The sequence below is a fragment of the Prionailurus viverrinus genome, chromosome A1 (assembly GCF_022837055.1).
Source record: "Prionailurus viverrinus isolate Anna chromosome A1, UM_Priviv_1.0, whole genome shotgun sequence".
NCBI classification, from domain to species: domain Eukaryota; kingdom Metazoa; phylum Chordata; class Mammalia; order Carnivora; family Felidae; genus Prionailurus; species Prionailurus viverrinus.
In genome coordinates this window covers 5,131,724-5,144,466 of record NC_062561.1, presented here as the reverse complement: position 1 = coordinate 5,144,466, position 12,743 = coordinate 5,131,724, and the positions used below count along the sequence as shown (strand labels likewise).

Genomic DNA, 12,743 nt, shown 5'->3' with positions numbered 1-12,743 from the left:
CCAGCCCGCCTAGAATTCTAGTTAGTGGCACGTTAAAACTGTGAGAAGCCCCTACGAATACTTAGCTCGCTTAGCTCACACGCACACACTCGCACACACACACCGACACACCTTCCATAGGAAACAAAATCAGTGGCAGGTGAGGTGATTTGTCCAAGGTCACTTGATCCATTTCTTACTGTTTTTACTCAGCGTTCAAACCGCACTTGGTCCTTCTGGGCACAGTTCCATAAAGAGAGGGAGGAAAGGCTGAATGTTTAATAGCTGATGAAATTCCGACCTCAGAGTGAAAAGAGAAACATGATTGTAAGAGAGGCTGACCTTGCGTTTATTTATCGATGTGATCATTACACTAAATTTAGCGTAAATACCGGGGACGGACCAGGAGAGGAACAGAGTTCAGCAGAAAGAATCGGTGCCCCACGAGAAAAGGCCAGGCATCCCTCCAGCTCCTCCTGGCTAGCCTCGGCCCCGCATTTTCCCAGAAAAACGTGCAGAAGGGATGGACAGACTGGCAACCTTAGCTTCAGGTGGGATTCCCTGCCTGCCCATTCTGGGCCCTCAGGGGAGAAAAAAAAGTGTTTCTGATAAGAAGTGTGAATCTTCAGCATGGTATTGAGGAAGAAGAGAACTTTCTCGGTTCTGGAGTTGAGAGCTTCAGGGCGGAAGATGTTTTCTCAGTGGGTCTTAGCTGCTGAGAGTGATCGTAAAGCAACTTCGTCCCAGCAGAGTCTGTCAAAAACTTTGTCACTGATGATTCAATTTCCTACACAGAACAACCCCCTTGAGAGCTTAAGCAGAGCTGGAGAGGACTCGGGTGAAAAATAGGGCTTTTTTCAACCCCGAATTTTAAGATGAAAATTTTTTTGCCCATAATCAGGTGGGAAAAGAAAGAGTAGATAGAAGTTATTTTTAATTTTTTTTTTAATTTTTTTTTCAACGTTTATTTATTTTTGGGACAGAGAGAGACAGAGCATGAACGGGGGAGGGGCAGAGAGAGAGGGAGACACAGAATCGGAAACAGGCTCCAGGCTCTGAGCCATCAGCCCAGAGCCTGAGGCGGGGCTCGAACTCACGGACCGCGAGATCGTGACCTGGCTGAAATCGGACGCTTAACCGACTGCGCCACCCAGGCGCCCCAGGTTATTTTTAATTTTTAAGAAGCTGAGTATGTTGAATAGAGGCCACTGCCTTGACCACCACAGACTGGCTCAGTGCCTTCCCCTGATTTCCTGCATCCCTATCATGAAGTCGGGGGAGTGCTTCTGTTTATTCTTGTGTGTATCTTCCGATAACCAAATCTGTCCTGACGACTTTGTAGAGTGCTGAGACAGTCCAGTTGGCCCACTGTGCAGATGACGTCGTAGGTACGAGGGCCAATAGATGGGCGCCTCACTTGAACTTGCGTTATCTCATTGACTGCCGTGGTTAACTTCCCTGATCTGACTGGCGGGTATCTCTCTGGGGAAGTTAGTTAAGGATGGCGTTTGACTACAGGATCCAGACCTAAATCTTACCTTTGAAGTCTTCTAAAGATACACCTGCACAAAGGACAGAAGCTAGCCGATGACCAGTATTTATTTGTTACTAGTCTCAGAACGCAGATGCCAGTATGGATCATTCAATAACCTGTGCTTGACCTCTCAGAGAAATGCTTTTACGCTTGTCAGGGGCAGCCTAGGCTAGAACCAAAGGAGACCAAAACGCTTGTAAAAAAGAGGAGCCAATGCAAAACAGACAGCGACAGGGAAACATTGTACGTATACAATAGTCAGAGAAAGGCATTTTGTGTCTACCCCATAGAAGCAAAGACTTGTCAAGAATGAGCCTGTGCCTCCATTCTCTAGAGTCACCACCCCAGGCACTCACAAGTCAGGTGGCATCAGCAGCATGCTGAAGGGGAAAAACCCTCAAGAGCTACACCAAGAAGGACACACCGAGCTCCTCGCACTGTGGGTTGATAAATACCACCGAGCTAAGAGCAGTCCTTTCTGTCCTCAGGGATGACATAAAGGAAAAGGGGATCCGAGTTTTCCGTCCCTGAGAGCCAGCTGTCTCCATCCTCTCTGTTCTCTGTGCCCTCTCCCTAAGCAGTGAGGTCAGCCAACGACAGACCCGGTCTCCCAGAGACAGTATGGTATGGGATGACGGCAGAAAGGCCGACCCTGTTTTCCAAGGAACGAAATCTGCACAACTTCTCTGGGCAGCACGCTCCCAACGCTCAAGAACTAGGGTGGCCAAGCAACCCTTCCCCTCATATAACCGCCTAAAATTCTGTTCTCACTCAAGCCCATTCTTCATCTTCGTGGTTCTAGAAAACAACCGGCTTGTGTCCTTCTTAAGTTCTTTCATACAAATGAAGACCTGACACCATTTCTTAAGCCCCTTTCCTCGAACGAAAACCCCATTTCCTTCTAAAATGTTTACACATGAAAAACTGGTCATACGTGTATACATATATACGTATATCATATGTATATAGACCTATGTCTATACATAGGGAAACATTTTTGAAAAGGAAATGGCATATGTACACCATATAAAAAGATATCAGTAGGGGCGCCTGGGTGACTGTTAAGCATTCGACTTTGGCTCAGGTCACGATCTCACAGTTTGTGAGATCACGCCCCGCGTCGGGCTCTGTGCTGACAGCTCGGAGCCTGGAGCCTGCTTCGATTCCGTGTCTCCCTCTCTCTCAGTCCCTCCCCCACTCACGCTCTGCCTCTCTCCCCTTCAAAATAAACATTTAAAAAATAAAAATTAATAAAAATATGTAGATACACATACAGTGTTCATCGGTGTACCTCCTCGCCGGCTTAAGGGACAATACAGTCGGAGTGGAAGCCACCACTAATCCCTCACCACTTTCCTTTCCCTCTGTCCCCAGACCAATTTCCTCTTAGGCTTTCTTCATAAGGCCTCCTTCCTCTCTCCCTGTTGTTATTTACACACAGGCTAAAAAGCAACCCTGAGAGTATTGGGCAAAAGATCCAGGAAAGAAGATGATTTAATAGAAAACCTTATTCTTCTAACGCAGTCGTATTCAGCATTCTGTAAATGCATTCTGATGACTCCAAATTCCTCTAATTTTTACATCGTTTTTAGAGAGCACTTTCCCAAATTGGACATAGAACAAGAAATATTCAGTGGAACGGTCACTATCTTCCTGATGACCAGAGGGGCGGGTGTCGCAGGCCCCCTCCCCTCCCGGTTACTCGTTAGCACCTGTGTCTGGCATGTGACGCTGGCTGAAGCTGGGCTTTTAGCTGGGGCTGTCCTCTGCTGTACTTCAACATGTCCTCTCCAGGCAGCTGACGCTTCTTCACAGCATGGTGGCTGGCTTCCAACAGTCCCAGGAGACCGAGTCGGGCTATGTCACCTTTTCGAACCTAGCTTCGGAACGCCTTCGGTCTCCCTCCCACCAAACCTGTTACGGAGTCGCAAAGGCCCAGTCAGCTCGAGAGGACAGGAAATAGACTCCAGCTGTTGATGGAAAAGAGGCAAGATTCTGGTGGAACGTAAGGATTGGAAACACCGTTGCAGCCATTTTGGGAAATCCAACCTATCAAAACCAGCAGCAAATAAATATAATTTTCATAAAACATAAGGGCGCCAAAATCATAAAATACATGGGGAAAAATTCATGAAAGATGTGCAAGACCTCCACATTGAAAACAAGGGACCCAAAGAAGAAAATCAAAGACATTACCTGATCTCAAGTCTTATTGTCGTGCTAATGCTGATCAAGACAGCGTAGTGTAGACAGGTGCACAGACACGTCACTGAAACAGAATCTATTCTGTTCTCTCTAGAGTCCAGAAATACCACTAAATAACTCTGACAGAGGCACCCAAACAATTCAATAGGGAAAATAAAGTCTTTTCGATAAATGGTGCTAAAACTTGATGTTCAAGTGGGAAAAAAATTAATAAGCCTTGATCCCTTAACCATAACACAATAATTAACTCAAAATGGATCATAAACGTGAGTGTAAAAAAACTAGCCATATACAGCTTCTAGAAGAAACCATTTCTTAGACAAGACCTGGAAAGTACCATAAAAGAAAAAACTTTTATCAGACATCACCAAAAATAAAACTTCCGTTCATCAAAAAACAACACCAAGAAAATAAACAGGCAGGCACAGTCCAGGAGAAAACATTCACAATGCACACACGTCTGACAAAGGACCTGTTCCTAGAATATATGAGTAACTCCTACAACTCAATACTCCCAAGACAAATCTAATTCGTTAATGATCAGGAAAATGCAGATTCAAACATGATGACATATCAGTACACAGCAGGATGCTTAGAAATAAAGATTAACAACTCCAAATACTGTAGGAGTGGTGATACTTGGCTGGTGGGAGTGTCCAATGCTATAACCACTTTGAAAAACTCGTAGCTTCCTGCACAGTCACATATCCACCTTCCCTATGACCCAGAAATTCCACTTCTATGTATTTGCCCAAGAGAAATTTACACATATTTACAAAAAGACTTACAAATGAGTATTAATAACAGTGGGGCACCTGGGTAGCTCAGGTGGTTATGTGTCCAACTCGATTTTGGTTCAGGTCGTGGTCTCACGGTTCGTGGGTTCAAGCCCTGCGTGGGGCTCTGTGCTGACAGTGTGGAGCCTGCTTGGGATTCTCGCTTTCACCCTTTCTCTGTTCCTCCCTCACTTGTGCGCTCTCTCTCTCTCTCTCAAAACAGGTAAATAAGCTTTTTAAAAAACTTTAAAAAAAATGTTAATAGCAGCTTTATTCATGATAGCCTCAAACTGGAAACAACCCAAATATCCATCAACAGGTAAACGTATAAACAAATTGTGATATATTCATATTATGGGCTATGACTGAGGAATAAAAAGGAATAAATCACCAATATATACAGTAACACAGATGAATCTAAAAAACATAATGCTGAGTGGAAGCAAGATACAAAAGAATAAATAAAGTATAATTCCATTAAAGTAACCGGGTTAGGTCCAACTTCAAGTTCCTCGTGGTTTAAGCCCCATGTAAGCAAACCAGAATTTAAGTTTCGATGCTCTGTGCTTGGCTCCCCCAGAAAAGAAAGGCCTGGGTCAACTAATCAGCACTGGTCTGCCCGGCACAGATCACCTAACCCAGCTCCAAGAAGTGGCCTTTGCTCCTTGTAAGGAAAGTAACCCTGCTTTAACTTATTAGCAAATGTCCCGTCCAAACTTCCTCAATCCTGCTCACTTTGGTCTATGAAAATTCCTTGCAAGGTGTTCAACATCACTAATGATCAGGGAAATGCAAATCAAAACCACGAGATAGCACCTCCCACCTTTCAGAACTGCTATCATCCAAAAGACAAGAAACAAGTGTCGGTGAGGATCTGTTGAAAAAGGAACACCTGGGCACTGTTGGTGGGAATGTAAACTGGTGCAGCCACTGTGGAAACCAGTAGGGACGTTCCTCGAAAAGTTAAATACAGAACTACCATGTGGGATGATCCAGCCATTCCACTTCTGGGTATTTATGTGAAAGAAACAAAGACACTAACTCAAAAAGATAGCTGTACCTCCAAGTTTATTGCAGCATTATTCATAATAGCCAAGACATGGAAACAACTTTATAGGTAGATAGGTACATGGATACATAGATAGATAAGGACAGAGATATAGAGATGTAGAGATTTATATATTATATTATATTTATTATATTATACTATGTGTATGTTTATTATATATCATATATTCTAAATACATAATATATATTACATATTCTAAATATACATGTAATATATTATATAGAATGCACTATTACTCAGCCATAAAAAAAGAAGGAAACCTTGCCATTGCTGACATGCATAAGCCTTGATGGCATTATGCTAAGTGAACTAAGTCACAGAAATCTCACTCATACAGGCATACATCAGAGATATTGCGGATTTGGTTCCAGACCGCTGCAATAAAGCAAATATCACAATAAAGCGAGTCAAATGAAATTTTAGGTCCCCCAGTGCACATAAATGTTATGTTCACACTATACTGTAGTCTGTTACGTGCGCAATGTCTAAAAAACGTTCATACCTTAATTCAAAAATACTTTATTGCCCCAAATGCCAACCATCATCTGAGCTTTTAGCAAACAGTAATCACTGACACAGATCACCAAACAAACGTAGTAATAATGAAGAAGTCTGAAGTGTTGCAAGAATTACCAAAACGTAACACAGAGACACGAAGGGAGCGGGTGGTGCTGGGAGAGTGGTGACCATGGACGAGTTCCACACCGGGCTGCCACAGACTTGCCATTCGTAAAAACCTCCATTAGCTGGGAAGCACAGTAAAGGACAATACGGGGCGCCTGGGTGGCTCAGTCGGTTGAGCGTCCGACTTCGGCTCAGGTCATGAGCTCGCAGTTTGGGAGTTGAGCCCGGCACGGGGCTTGCGGCTGTCAGGACGGAGCCTGCTTCTGACCCTCTGTCCCCCTCTCCCTCTGCCCCTCCCCTGTTCATACTCTGTCTCTGTCCCTGTCTCTCTCAAAAATAAATAAAACATGAAAGCAAAGGACAATAAAACAAGGCATGCTTGTATGGGGGGGGGGGTAGTGGAATGTGTGAAGGGGGTCAAAAGGTACAAACTTCCAGTATTAAATAAATAAATAAATAGATAAATAAATAAATAAATAAGGATGTAATGTACCACATGGGGACTATAGTTAAAAGTATTATATTGCATATTTGAAAGTTGCTAAAAGAACGAATCTTAAAGAAAAAATATTTGTAACTGTGTGGTGACGGATGTTAGCTAGCCCCCTTGTGATCATTTCATAATGTATGCAAATATTGAATCATCATGTTGTACATCTGAAACTAATATAAAGTTTTATGCCAATGATACCTCGGTAAAAAGAAAACAATCTCTTGCCTTTTTAAAGCTGTTTGTTTTCTATCTGCTGGAGTGAATGCTCCCCGATTCATGAATTGCAGAATAAAAACCTACCTGATCTAGTAAGCGGATCTGTAAATCATCTGTAGGAAATTTTCTTTTATCAATTCTCTTTAAATGAAGTTTGAGAGAAGGTGAAAACCCCCTCTAAGGGTCAGGTTGTAAAGACTTACTGAAAAGAGACTCAAGGGAACTTCCTGGGATGACAGGTTTAATTTTTTTTTATATAAAGGAATGGATATTGGGTGTGTGCATTTTTCAAAACACATCAAACTGTACAGTTAAGATCTACATGTTTCACTGTAAACTTACCTCAACTTTTTAAATGTTTTTTTTAATGTTTATTTATTTTTGAGACAGAGAGCGAGCATGAACGGGGGAGGAGCAGAGAGAGAGAGGGAGACACAGAATCGGAAGCAGGCTCCAGGCTCCGAGCTGTCAGCACGGAGCCCGGCGCGGGGCTCGAACCCACGGACCACGAGATCATGACCTGAGCCGAAGTCGGATGCTTAACCGACTGAGCCACCCAGGCGCCCCTTAAAATGTTTTTAAATGCTTGCACTAGGATACTCATAATAGCAAAAACCTGGAAAACAAGCCCAATGACAAAAGCATGAGCAAGTAAGTTAAAATTCTTTTTGAAGAATGTGTAATGGCTTGAGAAATTATTTATAACAGTGTTAAATGAACAAAAGGGAAACATAAAACTGTATATATGTTGTGATCTATTTTTTAAATTTTTTTAATGTTTATTTTTGAGAGACAGAGAGAGAGAGACAGAGCCTGAGTAGGGGTGGGCGGAGAGTGGGGACACAGAATCTGAAGCAGGCTTCAAGCTCTGAGCTGTCAGCCCAGAGCCCGACATGGGGCTCAAACTCTGAGTCGAAGTCAGACACTGAACCGACTGAGCCACCCAGGTGCCCCCTATTTTTTAATATACATATATATGAACTGTGTGTGTGTGTGTGTGTGTGTGTGTGTGTATCCATATCTAAGGAGAGAGGTATTAAAATGTTAACTGTAATTCATTATTCCTGGATGGTGATTTCTATTTCCATCTCATGCTCTTTCAAATTTTTTACAATTTTACAATAAGAAAGTGTTCCTTAAATGAAGCGTAGGGATATAGTGAGTCTATCAGCCTAACATCGTTGCTATGCTACAATTTCAGTTGCAAGGGATGAACAGCAGAGTGATCAAAGCAAGCGTTGGTTGCCAAGCTGAACTGGGGACCAGAAGGGATGTCACAATAACAGAGCAAAGCACCTCGCCAGGAAACGCAACACAGCTGCTGAGTATTGGGGAGTTCAACAGCTAACCCGGCAGCTTGATGACAACTGAACAAGTGTGAAAGCAGATGAGCTAGTTTTATAATAGTGATAAAAATAGCTGGCATTTTTTAAGTGCTTACTCTGCACCAGGCAATGAGCTCAATGCTTGACTTGCATTTCCTCACTTCGTTTTCAAAACAATACAAATAGACAAGGACGTGATTCTCCTTAATTTGTGGATGAGAAAACTCGGGGTTAGGAAGGTTCAAGAGTTCACCCAAGATCACACAGGTAGGTAGTAAGTGGGGCCGGAATGCGAGCTTTTGTCAATTCCGTGTCTAGTGGCCCCATCCATAATTATCGTACCCTCCAAATTGGTCTTTTCAACAGAGGAGAAGTCACAAAAAAAAAAAAAAAAAGTGTTTCTAGACAGTCCTAGTAACACAAACCCAAAGCATAGTTTTATATAAACAGAATGGAAGACTTTAATCAAGTATCTACATCGTCTTCCGCAGCTGCGGACCAAAGACTACCAAAAGTAATTACAGCTTTGAACACATGCCCTCTCCTACACAATATGAGTTAAAACTCAGAGTTGACTGAATTCTGGAGTTCATCAGATGAACACCTGTTGCTTTGTCATCTTCTATGACCCGACTTCTCTCCACTGCAAGGGTTTGGAGGGAGAGGGCTAACGATATCATAGGCTGCACCTGCTACCACTGGAGTGGCCTGAGGAACCATGCTGACCAATGAGACGAAGCCTCCCTGAAAACCATGCTTGATCTCCCTTAGCAGTTTCCTAACAAGTTAAACACGGGGATCCTGAGTGGCTCGGTCCGTTAATGTCCGCCTCTTGATTTCGGCTCCAGGCATGACCTCACGGTTCACGGGATCCAGCCCGGAGTTGGGCTGCCCACTGACAGCACAGAGCCTGCTTGCGATTCTTCCTCTTCCTCTCTCTCCCCGCCCCTCCCCTGCTCACACTGGTACTCTTACTCTCTCTCTCCCAAAATAAATAAACTTAAAAAATAAAAGTAAAACTCACCCTATAAACCCGGCAATTTTGCTCCTAGAAATCCACTAAGAAAAATGAAAGCATCCATCCACACAAAAACTTGTACACAAGTGTGATTCATAATAGCCCCGTATTGAAAATAACCCAAACGTCCATCCACCGCTGAATGGATACAGAAAATGTGGTATATCCTTCCCTGGAATACTATTCAGCAATGAAAAAGTATTAATACAGGTGACAATATGGAGGGACCTCACTGACATAATCAAAGCCCCCCAAAATACCCTTTTGGCAAACTGATTCCTGAATATTGGACAATCACTTGCATGAACATAACTTGAAGACAACATTTTGAGAAGTTAACATATAATATTTGGCTGGCTATCTGATTTATCATTTCTGTGGGCTACAGATCCTTTAGAAAGATTAATGTTCACATCACATTAAACATTTTTTTTCCCCTGCCCTTTTCTACTTACTTGATCTGAGTTTCACAGGGGCAGCAAAGACAGATGAACGTTTTCTGAATCATTTAACAATCAGAATGCTTTAGGCTGCATTTTGGCAGAGTAACAAGAGTGCGCTCAGGCCACCCCAAGCCACTGTCCCCGTGGAAGGACAGGAATCAGCTCTCTGCAGGCCTGCCCCCAGACAGGAGCCAGGTGGGAAAGCTGGGACGGAGAGAAGATGGAGTCCGGAGGGCCCTGGAAGGTGGGGAGTGGCAGGTGGCCTCGGCTGGAAGTGTCCGAGGTCTCCCCACCGCGCTGCGCCCCGCTTCTGTGATGATGGAGGCGCGCTGCGCGCACAGATGAAGCATCACCAGTGCGCATCCGAGCACAACGGCAACATACAGCATTTCAGTTATGACTTCACTTTGGAAAACCAGTCTGTCCAATATGCCTAGTAAACATCCCCTCCCGTTCTGGAGAGCGGGGCGCGCGTTTCACGGGCGGAACGCGGAATCCGGCCCCTAAGCGTAGGTAACCATTGCGCGTGCCCGCGTGCCGGCACCCCTCATCCACAGGACGTGGTCGCGTCCTCGGGCGGCTCTCCCGGCAACAGCCCGCCGTGTTCAAGGGGCGACCAGGCCTGGGGTCCTCCTGCGCGTGTCCTGAGCCGTGAGAGGAAACGAGCACAGGCAGGGTACGTGCAGAAGAGCAGGGGGAGTCAGGAGAGAAAAGGCAGGAGTTAGGGCAAAGAGACCGAGCCCCTTCCCTTCCTCCCACCCACCCCGCCCCCGCGCCCTGGACGCCGCCTGCAGCCCGGAGCCGTGCCTCTCCCTGGAGCTCCGCCGCCGCGCTCGGGGGCTCCCCACTCCCACGCCTGCACGCTCGGACACCTCGGCAGGCCGCGCGCGTCCTCACCACCCACCCCCCTGCGTGCGCACGTACGCGGGTGCAGGGACCGACGCACGCCCCCGCCGGCCCAGGCCAGCCCTTCCACGCGCCAGCCCTGTGCCTCCCCCCACCACCCGCGTTGCCCTGGGGCTCCTGTTCCTCCTTCCCTCTCCGCGTCTGCCCCCAGCCGCCGCCGCTGCCACCTGGCAGTCGCACGCTCCGTCGCACTCCCCTGCCACCCCTTCCTTACCCGCGGCCCCCAGGCAGTACCGGCAATTTTACAGAGGTGCACGGTGGGCTCCGGTAAAGCTCCAGGTACGGAGCCACGCCCGCAGCACCAGGGGGAGGATGCGGCTCTGAGACGCGGACCGGTCCGTGTGCGGTGGGGGGCTGAGACGGGTGGGGGGAGGGGAGGCAGGAGGAGGGGTCTGGGGGGGGGGAGCCAGGGGGAGGGGTCTGGGGGGGGAACCAGGGGGAGGAAGGCGGGGGAGAGGTCTGGGGCGGGGGTCGCGGCTGGCTGAGAGCCCCGAGCAGAAGCGCAGGGATCCTCAGGCCAACCTGGCCCCACGGCGTTCCCAACTCAGGCCAGCTCTCCTCGGTGCAGCGGGTGCAGCTTGGACGCAAGGGGCAAGCCTGCCGACAGCCGGTCAATAGACAAGGCATTGGGAAACAGAACCAAACGTCCAGAAGGTAAGGAAATCGAGATTTGCAGTTCAGAAAAGATTACCCTGAGGGGCACCTGGCTGGCTCAGGTGATAGAGCATCGGCTCTTGATCTCAGGGTCGTGAGTTCAAGCCCCACGCTGGGTGTGGAGCCTACTTACAAGAAAGAAACTTGAAAGAAAAATCAACTGTGCCTTGGAAAATACAGCCTGTGGCTTACTCTGCCACCAGGAAAGCCTAATAGATGTTTTAAATACTTGATTTTTTTTTTAAGTCTGCATACCTTTGCTCATTAGAAAGACTAACCATTGTCTCATGTATTTATTGGTAGTGTTTTCATTTTGTGAATTGGCCCTTAATGTTCTTTATTTATTTATCCTTACTGTAAATATTTTCCCACTTTGTTACTTTTGTTTCAACTGGTTTAGAATGCTTTATGGGAGGAGTGGGGAGGAGCAAGGCAGGGATGCTCCCCCAACCCCCACCCCATCCAGCTCTCCATTTACCAGAGTTCTCTGAGAGTAAGTCGTAAACATTGGCTCTGGCTAACTTAAACAGAAATACAATGTTTTTAATGTTTATTTACTTATTTTGAAAGAGAGAAAGAGAGAGTGGGGGGAGGGGCAGAGAGAGAGGAGAGAAAGAATCCCAAGCAGGCTGCGCACTGCCAGTGTGGAGCCCGACTCGGGGCTAGAACCCGTGAACCGTGAGGTCATCACCTGAGGTGAGATCAAGAGTCGGTCGCTTAATGGACTGAGCAACCCAGGCGCCCCAAATAGGTACAGAATTCATGAAAGGACATGGGCCCTCACATAACCGCAGGCAACTGGGAACATCAGAGCCTTGGGAAGGGCTCCGCTTTTGACCCCGTGGACCCCGGCTCCAGATTCACACTTCTCAGACAGAGTCTGAGTGGCCAAGGTGTGGTCAGCAGCCCAGCCTGCAGGGACTCTCAGGGAAAGGAGTGTGGATTGAAGCGGCTAGCCCATGCAGGACAGTCGCAGGACCGCTAGCATTCAAAGAGGGAAAGAATCATGGGGAGCGAGGTCAGCCAGCCCCGAGAAACGTAATGTCCAGGAAGGCAGCTTGCTTATCAGCTTTGCCCTTCAGCTTTCTGGATTTCGTGACATTTTTCAAAGGCATTCTTTATCTCCAGGTTACACTTTTTTTTTAATGATCCATTTATTCTGGTATTTTTTGTGTGTTCCCTTTTTCATATTTGACTCTTCGTCCCATCTGGAGTTTATGTTGTTTTCTGGAACAAGGCCGGGGGGTCCCGCTTTGTTGTCTTCTAAATGGCGAACAGGAATGCCCACACCATTTCTTGAATTAGTCATTTTTTTCACACTCATTGGAAATGCCACCTATGGTGTGGATCTTTATTCTATCTAGATTCCCGTAGAGAACTTACGTCTGTTTCTGAACATTATCTTTTACACCCTGGACAAGGCTCCGCAGGCTGGAAGAAGCGACAGCCTCCAGGTGAGCATAGAATGGGACAGAGTCAAAGACAGAGCCTGTCTCCCCTC

At 46.4% G+C, this 12,743-nt stretch overlaps 1 protein-coding gene across 5 annotated transcripts in view; it reads right to left on the bottom strand.

Moving 5' to 3' along the window:
• The window catches only part of LOC125172019 (phospholipid-transporting ATPase IB), a 647,472-nt gene extending 637,523 nt beyond the window's left edge, over positions 1 to 9,949 (bottom strand). For 2 of the 5 annotated variants that reach the window (XM_047869466.1, XM_047869485.1), the window contains exons 1-2: positions 9,695 to 9,949; positions 112 to 280 (exon numbers count right to left, since the gene is read on the bottom strand). The gene's annotated coding sequence lies outside the window, so the exon portion shown is untranslated. Of the gene's footprint in view, positions 1 to 111; positions 302 to 9,694 lie in introns of those variants that run through there. The other 3 variants (XM_047869458.1, XM_047869491.1, XM_047869475.1) reach the window with 2 other exon arrangements.
• Between the last annotated feature and the right edge of the window lie 2,794 nt (positions 9,950 to 12,743).